General features: G+C 33.9%; 2 long non-coding RNA genes across 2 annotated transcripts in view; both read left to right on the forward strand.

Annotated features, from left to right (window-relative positions):
* The first annotated feature begins 3,978 nt into the window (after positions 1–3,978).
* Positions 3,979–11,541, forward strand: part of LOC109582306 (uncharacterized) — an 11,714-nt gene continuing 4,151 nt past the window's right edge. Inside the window, exon 1 of the long non-coding RNA XR_002185018.1 lies at positions 3,979–4,398. This is a non-coding gene — a long non-coding RNA (uncharacterized LOC109582306). The remainder of the gene's footprint in view (positions 4,399–11,541) is intronic.
* Positions 5,149–6,229, forward strand: LOC109582308 (uncharacterized). The gene is made up of 3 exons (XR_002185020.1): positions 5,149–5,325; positions 5,821–5,930; positions 6,052–6,229. It is a non-coding gene; the product is annotated as an uncharacterized LOC109582308 (long non-coding RNA).

Below are 11,541 nucleotides of genomic sequence, written 5' to 3' on the forward strand. Positions count from 1 at the left end.
TCTGATACTATATGATCCATACCCACCACATCTTCTATTTCTCTCTCATTCCAGTCTACATACACTTACTTTACAACGACTAGACACAGCTGAGAGTGCTATTGAACTATTTACTATTCTAAAAACCAATACTACACTTAAAACTCTGAGTGTGGAGATTTTCAACAGAGTATATACCAGCAGTATGGGTACTAGTCTACAAGACATGCTAATGCAAAACCAAACACTGAAATACCTTAAGATTATGTCTTATTACGAGTGCAAGTATGGAAGGTTCATTCCTAGTTCATTCCTGTCCTTTCTATCAACTGGTCTTAGACACAACACTAGTCTACAGCACTTGAGAGTATGTATTCCACTGAATGAAGGGATAAAAAGTTTTATTAATGTCATATCTCTAATGAACAATCTCACAGAACTTGCAATATTTTTTGAACCAGATCATTTATGTAGTTGGGAAGAGAACGTACAAGTAATCACACCATTGCTATATGAACAGGTAGTACCTGCTGTTACTAACATGTTACAGTCACATACAACCATCAGACTACTGAAGTTAGGACATGCACATGACAATAAGTCATCTCAACCTAACTGGATAGAGCTAGTACAACATTTATATGAAACTATCTTCATTCATCCATCACTTGAATATATTGGAATTAGATACACTCTACTCCTGATGAAAACTCTTAATCATCAAAAGAAAACATTGATTGATAGACATAAAAGAGAACAGCCACAAAAACTGCTACCAATAGTAAGACTTTATTAGCTATGTGTAATTCAGTATTATTATTACTATTACAGTGCATGAAAACAATTATGTGCTAGTCTATGAAAAATTAACTTATATTTTATAACAATAATAACAAATTATTATTACTATTGGCTTGGAATCAGGTTATGAAGCAGCCAGTAGATTAGAATAAATAGGGAGAGCAGAGTTGGAAACCGTATGGACAATTTATTACACTGCTTGCAATAGTTTGTTCAAATTTTAGAGCCATTGGTTTCTAGAGCACTTCCTTCCGTAATGCAATGCCCCATGAAAGTTCCCACGTACAGTATAATATGATAGCATAATAATGTTACAAAAAATAAAGCCAAAAGCATTCCCCAGTCTGTTATACCTCAAAATGTCAGTTAATGGTTTATACTTTGACACTAACATTTATCCTATGTTTGTGTGCTCTTTCTATTTTGGACTTACAGGGATCTGCTTTTATAATGATGTACAACATTGCTTTTTTGATAAAGTTTTACATTTGGTTTTCAATTTATGCACATTTTTATGACACTAAAACTTTAGGATTAATATAATAGCAGGTGTACTTATTATTATGAAATTACTTTTGCAAATTCTTAGAATTTATTGTTTACTCAGTAAAAACCACAGTACATGCTCCCCAAGTTCACTTTTTACTCCCTCTGTTATATTTCACTGTGTGTATAAGGCATACAAGCAGGTACTTTCCTAAGCACCAATGCTTAGTTTACAATTAAAAACTTTCAATACTTTTGTCATATTCAGACTCTCTTTTTCCTATAGAACTATTCATATTGTTTTGTTAAGTTGTAAGTTCTATTATTATCAGTACAAGTCTGAAAACATACTGCATGTACCCTATCTATTATGTGTTAATGTTGATCTGCATAAGGAGGACAAAGTAATTGTCATTCACTCATTCATAATGAATACATCTCTAATGGGTTTATGTAACTCTGAATTGATGCATTACATTCTTTATTGTTAAGAAGAATGCATGCAATAAACTTGTTGATCAAAAACAGTGGTTACCCTAAATCCTATTAGAACTGTAAATACATGAAGCACTGTTAATATTTTGGTTTATACACGTATCTGTTGGTTTATTTGGTTTCTGTTCTTTCTAAAAATGTTGATGTAAGAAATAAATGTATATACCGGTATGTACATACATGTTACTCATGCAGTAAAGAGTATTACCAAATGAATCTGTAAAAATGACCAAATTTAGTCGAAAGGCCTCTAATGACAATAATAACTGTGGTAAAGCAACACAAACTATTCATTAATGACCATAAAGCCAATGTGGGTGGGTATGAAACAGTTTCGCCTTTCGTAATCAACGATGAATTTCATTATACATTAGATATTCTATAAAAGCTGTCACTTGTACTTATTTTGATACAAACTTATTCTTTCAAACCTTTGCTATTAATTTGTGCTATAGTTTCTTTTAAAATGTTTTCCATTATTCTCCTTTGCTGTTTTCTTGTCGTTGCTTCAAGTGATGGTGCTGTAACTACAAAAAAAAGAGATGTAGCTGCTGTCACTGACTGGCTGTACAAAATCAACAAGAGGCATGGCTCTCAACTGGAAGTACGTCAAGACAACACTGCTTGTGAAAACCAGCTTCAAAGTGACCTTCCTTCCTATTGCAACTTAACAGAACTTACAGGTGGTCTCTCAAATCTTCCTGCTTCATCCCTCACTGATGCTCAGCTCACTATTCTCAACAATGCTTATGCTCGAATTTGTGTCTCAGCTTGCATCAATCCAATTGACACCTACTACAATTGTATAGCAACAAATGATGATACCTTAAGGGATTATCTCATTACCTTGATTCGTCAAGGTGTTTGTGGACAGGAGAGTGGAGACTATTGTGAGGTGAGGTACATAAGGCAATATGAAGGAAATTACACAAGTTTCCAACGTTTGTTAAATACCTGTACAATTACCTCTGGTGGAATATCCAGCTGCAGCTCTGCTTCCTCCACTTGTCTTGATAGTGTTAACACATTCAGTCAAAGGATGGGTTGTTGTACTGAGCCATATCTTGGATCTGGTGTCACCTCATGCAGTGGTGTTAGTGTGGATGAGCCTTGTACTGGAGTATCCAGTGCTACTGGACTAGTAGCTCCTGTCTTTGTGATGATACTCAGTTTGGTTGGATTTTTGGTCTGAGCTAAGCTGCTATGCTGTGTGCTTGTGCCATGAACATTATAGAGACTATAGCTCTTGAACCGTAGTTTAGTTTTAGTTATATTAGTATGGAGTTTGAATTAGTTGTGAGGTTGTTTTTTGATATTTTTGATAAATAAAATCAGTTATCAGTTAATAATTAATAACAAATTGCCAAGTGATATTAAATTGCCAAGTGAATTGCGCCATGCAGATTGCATCAGAACTTCATTGAAGTGATATATTTACAAATATCATGGATAAATATAGTCTGGTTGAACTAGACTGATAACTACTTTAAGATTATTTCATTTTAATGCATCCTGCTTAATGAACAGCTCTGGCACTGCTTTGACTGTTTTGATCTCAGGTTGCCAGCAACAAAGTTGCCTAGTAATGTTCACACATTAAACTCATGCATGCACTGGTTTAGCATTGATTTTACAATGTAACATAGTTATGGGGTTAGTGTTGGTTAGTGTGAATGAGCCTTGTACTGGAGTCAGTGGCTAGTAGCTCCTGTCTTTGTAAGGAACTGATGATACTCAGTTTGATGGTTGGATTTATAGTCTGATTGTTGATATGGATGATGCATGCATCATCCTGCATCATGTCAACACAATTAACTGTTAGTAAGAGTTTTGGGTAAAGACATGCTATTCTTTAGTACACAGCCAAGAATTTTAAGTTGATTCATAGCTGATTTCAATGATGACCCAGCTTGACGCATCCCTGTATCATAGATTTTGGGCAGCCTGCAGGTGCGTGCAGCGTAGCATGATTGATACAATTTTGATTGTCAGCCATAAAGCTCATGATTATGATACAACCATGCTGGTGTATGGTAAGCTTACTGGTTCAGGCAGAGCAACAGACATGATTCAACACAACATTGATGCCAGTCAAAGTTGTATCAAAATAGACCGGGCTTGAATCAATAATAATAATTTTAATTATTTATTCATTATCTGTTGGGCGTGGTTGATCAATTATTAACAATGAATGATAATTATTCAGAATGCATGGTGCCGACAGTTTTGTCACTGTGAATGCGGGGAAAGTCCTATTTCTAGTGATGATAAAAGTTCAGGACTAATCTCATCTGATTCCTTACGGAGAGTGAAGAGGCGAAAGAGGAAGCGTTCTACAGAACCTGAGACTGAGTCGACTAGTACTACAACAGAGGAAAGGCCCTCTGTAGCCATGTTGAGCCTGATTTTGAACTCCCTTCAGAGTCTCCTCTATCATTAAAGATGAAGCAGGACCAAGTGCAGTTGCTGATGAAGCTAGCACCTCACAAAATAAAGAACTGCTTGATAGCGACCATCAATCAATTATTAATAAATCAGTGGAAATAATAAAAGACTAGACTAATAATGATGACATTTTTGCAGATACTTATGAAGAGGGTGCCAATGAAGTAGACGATTACTCTACACTTTTAAAAAGTATGTGACAGTGAGTCTGATGATGATGGTCTTACCTACTGTTAATTTCTGTAAAGGGGATTGGTCTAGTAAGTGACTACACGTTCAATGCATATGGATTTGCTAATTTTTATAGTCTAATGTAAGGTTTTATTTTATTTTTATGCCATAGTAACTTATGTATTATTTATGAACATAATGTTTAAGAGGTACTATATAATTTTTCTATTTTATTACATTTTTATGGTAGAAAGAGTTGCCAATCAAAACAAGATTTTTGTGAATTTTCAAAGCAGTGCCGAATACATTGACCAAATTTTGTCAATAATGACTAAGAGAAATTTTTTTATTTTTTTAGATTTTCTGATGCATAATACATATCCTTATATATATTGTGTAGCTAATTCCAATCAAATTTAAATTTTTATGAATTTTTAAAGCTGCTTAAAAATTGGCCCAAAGTCCCTGTACCATTATGAAAAGATCTCAAACCAAATTTCATCAAAAATGACAAAAAGAGAATTCTACATTTTTATAATTTTTTAAATGCATATACATGCCCTTATGTTGTTTAGAAAATTTGAAGTACACGTAATTTCAATTGAATTTGGATTTTTATGACTTTTTGAAGTTGCTCAAAAATTGGGCCAAAGTCCTTGCAAGGTCTTAAACCAAATTTGATCAAAAATGAATAGGAAAAAAATTATTGATATATATATATATACATGTACATATGTTGTGTAGAAAATTTGAGCTAATTCTAATCAAATTTGGATTTTTATGAATTTTAAAAGTTGTGTACTAACATGATAATTGATATAATTATACTGTAGAGATATTTCATTGGTTGACCGAGCACCTGTCATTAAATAGAACAGGAGGAGGAGAGAGAAGAGGAAGCACAAATATAAGAAACCATCAGCTAGGAGGAGACCAATGAGACAACAGGTAATGATAGGTATGACGATAATGAATCCTTTATTATTATATAGTGGTTTTTAAGGATAATAATTTTTGTGAAGGACCTGTATCCAGAGGTTCACAAAATTAACTTTTTCACTATTCTATCATCTTGTACTGTATTAAATTTCAAGGAATAAAGTTTTTTTAAGGAATAAAATTTTTTGAATCTTAAAAAATTTGATAAATTTGCAAAATTTGTTATGCTTGAAAAGAACCATTATACTGTAACAGAGTTAGCTACAGTGTAGATCTACTGTATAAAAGGAAATTTTGGAGGTAGTTAAATTTGGTGAATTTGGCATTTTAATACCCATTCACCAGAATAAAAATCGACCATTTTGAGGCATGCTCAATGGCACATGGCCACCAAAATTTAGCAATTCGGCAAATTTAACTCCCTCCAAAATTTCCTTCTATACAGTATAAGCACATTTTTTGAGTTTAGGAAAGCATTTTTTATTTACTTTTTGTTTATATCAGGTACATACAGTGACATCACATCCAGGAAGGACTATCAGTTAATGTTAGAGTTAAAGTGAAATTTGAGTAAATGAAAAAGAAGGAAAGGAAAAGGAGAGAGATATATGAAGGTAAAAGACAAAAGAAAAGAGAAAGGAAGGAGGAAGGGTGTGGGAGAGTGAGGCTGAACATGGATAACTGTATTATCACACATCAGTTAATTCTTTCTCTCTTCTTTTCTTCCCTCTACAGCTACCATGACTCACTTCGACAGCTTCAAACTTGTCAACACCATAACTACTGTACGTGTATGTGTTCAATAATATTATTTTTTATGGCATACCATACATGCTATACTCCAGTAGTAATTCAATGAGACCATACTGTTCTGAAAATTACTAATTATTGTTGTGTCATAATGCAGCTAAAATTTTTAATCTGTTCAGTGCATGTAGCATTCATCACATTCCAGTAGTTACTCTCATTCTATTTCCTTTTAAGGGCCAATTGATTAATTATAGAAAGCTTTTGTAATCAATAAACTGAAATGCAGGATTATCTCAATACATGTTTATAATTATGCACATGCATATAAGAGTCATGCATATGTATTTGCTTTGGCTTCTCAATTTACTGCACTTTATGCATGTGTCATTAAAGAAGGAAAGAATGCAATAGCATTGTCCCAGTTCTATCATCTAATTGCAATGTTTGTTGTTGTTACAGAATTTAATTTATTTATGCCTTAAAGTGTCAGTTTATTTTGAGATTTAGACAATCATTAGTAAACACTAGCTCAGCAGTCAGCACATTATATACTTTAGGAAACTTTAAACCATTCATTAAATTTAAATACATGTAGATCTATTAAATAAGAGACTTCTTTATCATTTGAAAAAAATTTCAATGTACAGTATGTATCAACTAAAATATTAAATATTCAAAATTGGTGTCCCAAAACCTCCCTTTCTTTGAAACTTGACTGTACATGTATGTATAGTTTTGTGTTCTATTTTTGAAGCAATATTACATGGTTTATGCTATGTGTTGATGTACATGTACATATATATTGTATCATGTTTTGTTGGAGCATAATGTATTTTAAGAAAAGTATGCACTCTATTACATAAAATAATTACATCAGGTTACTATAGTTGTTTTAGAAAATTTTTTGCAGTGAATAATCATAAACACTAACTCTTTTTTGTGTACTCCTTCTATTAGGGATCTGCTATTATAATGATGCAAAGCATAATGCAACATTGCCATGTTTTGATAGAGCTTTATGTCTTTTTCTGAGGTTTTCAAATTCATAAACCCTTTTTATGACACTAAAACTTCAGTTGCAATATATAAAGAATTAATATTATAGTAGGTGTACTTACCTCTTTATTATAAAATTGCTTTTGCAAATTCTTGGAATTTGTTGTTTACTTAGTACGAACCACAGTATAACTGCTCCCCAGTTCAATCTTTCGTTCACTCCCTTTGTTATTTTATTTCAGACTCCCTCTTGTGTGTACAAGCAAGTACTTTCCCAAGCACCAATGCTTAGTTTACAATTTAAAACTTTCAGTGGGTGATACATTGAATGTACAAACACTACCTGTATTATGTATTGATGTAATTATAATCTGCATAAGGAGGACAAGGAAATTGTCATTTACTCATTCATAATGAATGTATCTCTAATGGTTCATATAACTCTGAATTGATGCATTACATTCATTTTGTAAAAAATTGTATGCAATAAACTTGTTGTTCACAAACAGTTTTTACTGCATAATTAGCACTTTTGATCCTTCGGCTTATAGTATCTGTTAGCCTGTTACTATTCTTAATAAAATGTTGATTCAAGAAGTAGATGTGCATGTACTGTAGCCTCAAGTAGCCAGACCACAACCTGTACTGTACATGTTACTCTTAAAGAGTAATTATTATACAAGTTTTAAAAGTAACCAAATTTGGTCAAAGTAGAGCCTGACAGGCCTCTGCCTGACTATAGTCAAAGTGTCTCTAATAACAATAATACCTGTGGTAAAGCAGCACAAACCAGTCATTAATGACCGTGAAGCCAATTTGGGTATCAATTAAACAGTTGCCTGTCGATAAATCAACAATGAATTTCATTATGCATTAGATATTCTATAAAAGCTGTGCATTCGGACCATTGCTATTACTTTATGCTATTTCCTTAATTGAGAATGTTTACCATTTTTCTTCTTTGCTGTTTTCTTGTCGTTGCTTCAAGTGATGGTGCTGTAACTACAAAGAAAAGAGATGTAGCTGCTGTCACTGACTGGGTGCACAAAATCAGTAAGAGGCATGGCTATCAACTGGAAGTACGTCAAGACCTCACTGCTTGTTTAAACCAGCTTCAAAGCGATCTTCCTTCCTATTGCAACTTCACAGAGCTTTCAGGTGGTCTCTCAGATCTCCCTGCTTCATCCCTCACTGATGCTCAGCTCACTGCTCTCAACAATGTTTACTCTCGATTTTGTGTCTCAGCTTGCATCGATCCAATTGACACCTACTACAATTGTATAGTGACAAATAATGATGCCTTAAGGGATTATCTCGTTACCTTGATTCGTCAAGGTGTTTGTGGACAGGAGAGTGGAGACTATTGTGAGGTGAGGTACATAAGGCAATATCGAGGAGATTACTCAAGTTTCCAACGTTTGTTAAATTCCTGTCCATCAAGTACCTCTGGTGGAGGAATATCCTGCAGTTCAGCTCCTTCCACTTGTCTTTCTAGTGTTCGCACATTCAGTGATAGGATGGGTTGTTGTACTGAGCCATATCTTGGATCTGGTATCAACTCATGCAGTGGTGTTAGTGTGGATGAGCCTTGTACTGGAGTATCCAGTGCTACTGGACTAGTAGCTCCTGTCTTTGTGATGATACTCAGTTTGGTTGGATTTTTGGCCTGAGGCTGCCACTGCTGTATGCCATGAACAATATCGAGACTAGCTTTTGAACCGTAGTTTAATTTTACTTATAATAGAGTTTGCATTAGTTGTGAAGTTGTTTTTTTTGATAAATAAAGTTTCTTTGATGAATAAAATCAGTTATCAGTTAATAATTAATAACAAATTGCCAAGTGAATTGCACCATGTAGATTGCATCAGAACTTCATTGAAGTGATATATTTACAAATATCATGGATAAATATAGTCTGGTTGAACTAGACTGATAACTACTTTAATTCCAAGATTATGCCATTTTTAAAAATTATAATGCACCTGCTTAATGAATGGCTCTGTCACTTTGACTGTTTTGATCACAGGTTGCCAGCAACAAAGTTGCCTAGTAATGTTTGTACATTAAACTCATGCATGCAGTTCTGTAAGCCTTGTACTGGAGTATCCAGTGCTACTGGACTAGTAGCTCCTGTCTTTGTGATGATACTCAGTTTGGTTGGATTTTTGGCCTGAGGCTACTATGCTGTGTGCGATGAACATAAAGAGACTATCTCTTGAATAGTTTAGTTTTAGTTATGTTAGTATAGAGTTTGAAGTCAGTTGTGAATTTTTTTGATAAAGATATCAGTGAATAATAAATTGCCAAATTATAATTGCACTATCATAAGTTCGTAATTTGCAATAAAGTGATGCATTTATTATAGATAAATATTAAGCCAGACTAGAATTATACTTAGATTTATATGTTCATCAGGATCATTCCTGTTAAATAACGCATATACATGTACACATGTAATGAATTCTGGCACCATGCTGCTTTGACTGTTTTGATCACAGGTTGCCTATTTCTTGGCAACAACATGTTTTTTGTAAACAGTCATAGTAGAGCTAATAATAATAGTAATAATGATAAATGTTGCTTACAAGATCAGAGTAACTACAAATGTTGCTGGCAACAAGTTGCCTCATGTATGAAGGCCTTAATGACGACACATTCAGAAATACCGCCATGGTATAGCGGGTTATTTTTGAGGGTAACAAATTTCACAAATTTTGCAGATTTTTCAAGATTCAAGAATTAATTTCCTTGAAAATCAATTTGATGGGGTACAAGATGGCAGAATAGTCAAAATTTGCAAAAATTAATTCAGCAAACTTCCTGCATCTATGCTTCCTGATATGGTTCATTCTCAAAATTTATTATCCTCAATAAAAACACTATACAGTAGGATGGGCTAACACCACTACATGAGTTGACATCAGATGCTCAGTACAACAACCCATCCTATCACTGAATATCATGACATTAAGGCCTTCTAGCAACATTTGTAGTTACTTTGCAGAGGTGTATTTAGGTGGGGGCTGAGGGGGCTTGAGCACCCTCTTAATGGGTGGGCTCAGAAAAAATTACTGAAGTCCTGGACTCTTGCATCACTACCAAACCTCTTAACAAAGGTATTTAGCCCCCTGATCATGATTTCAGCAGTTTCCAGTGCTTTATTAAGGAGCAGTCAGAAGTACCAGTAACATGGCAGTATGCTTGAAATAATCTTGGCCCCACCCATAATTGACGAAAATGCAGGAAAAGGCTGTTTTACCAGCATTGAAGAAGCAATCTATTTTTTTACGATCTAGGGGTGAAGCCCCCAGGTTGTTCCTATAATTGATTTCACTAATAATAAATACAGTGGTTGTGTGGGTGGATAACAGAAAACTATTATTAATTTATTATGCCATCAAGCATGTACATAATGTATGGTTCAAAATGGTGGGGTTTATTTTGGCAAATGCCTATTCTATTTAAATGCCAAATTTGTCAAAATTTATTGCCTCCAAAATTAAATTACCATCTATACAGTAAATGTACATGTACATGTACATGTATGTTAAAATACTTACTCAAATCTCCTAACAGAGAGTGATACTGGAGGATGAGACAGTTGAGTAGCTATTACTGACCACTTGCAGCTGCTGGAAATGACCAGCCATGATGTAATTGATAGTAGACTGAGGTGAACTATCTGTATGATGCAAGGAAGGCAAGAAATAAAGAATGAATCATTATAAATACCATATAGCACTTCATTTTTGCAGCGCTTTATTTTGTCAATTTTGTTGTAAAATTATAATTAGAGAATCTTGTGTACACTTATGCATTACTGAGCATGCACATTAATGATTGGCAGTTTTAATATTGGCAAATCTGCTTGTAAACCACCAATAAAACCTGATAAATTGATAATAAAATTGATAAAGATATCAGCTAATAATACATTGCCAAATTAATTGCACTTTCAGATTGCATCATAAGTTCATAATTTGCAATAAAAGTGATACATTTATCATGGATGAGAATATTAAGCCAGACTAAATTATACTTTGATTTAGCTCTATATGTTCATTTAAAGGATTATTTCAATTCTGGCACTGCTTTAACTGTTTTGATCACAGGTTGCCAGCAACTTTCTACTCTTGGCAACATGTTTTTCATAGCCAGAGCTAATAATAGTACAGTAATAATGATTGATAAATGTTGCTTACAAGATCAAAATAACCACAAAATGTTGCTAGCAACAAGTTGCCTTGTGTATGAAAGCATTAATGTCAACACATTCAGTGATAGAATGGGCCAACACCACTGCATGAGATCCAAGATATGGCTCAGTACAGCAACCCATCCTATTACTGAAAATATTAACATTAAAGCCTTCATACACGTGGTAACTTGTTGCTAGCAACATTTGTAGTTATTTTGATCTTGTAAGCAACATTTATCATTATTACTATTACTATTAGCTCTGCCGGCTATGATTGTTTA

Source organism: Amphimedon queenslandica, unplaced genomic scaffold (assembly GCF_000090795.2).
Source record: "Amphimedon queenslandica unplaced genomic scaffold, v1.1 AMPQUscaffold_13391, whole genome shotgun sequence".
Taxonomy (NCBI): Eukaryota; Metazoa; Porifera; class Demospongiae; order Haplosclerida; family Niphatidae; genus Amphimedon; species Amphimedon queenslandica.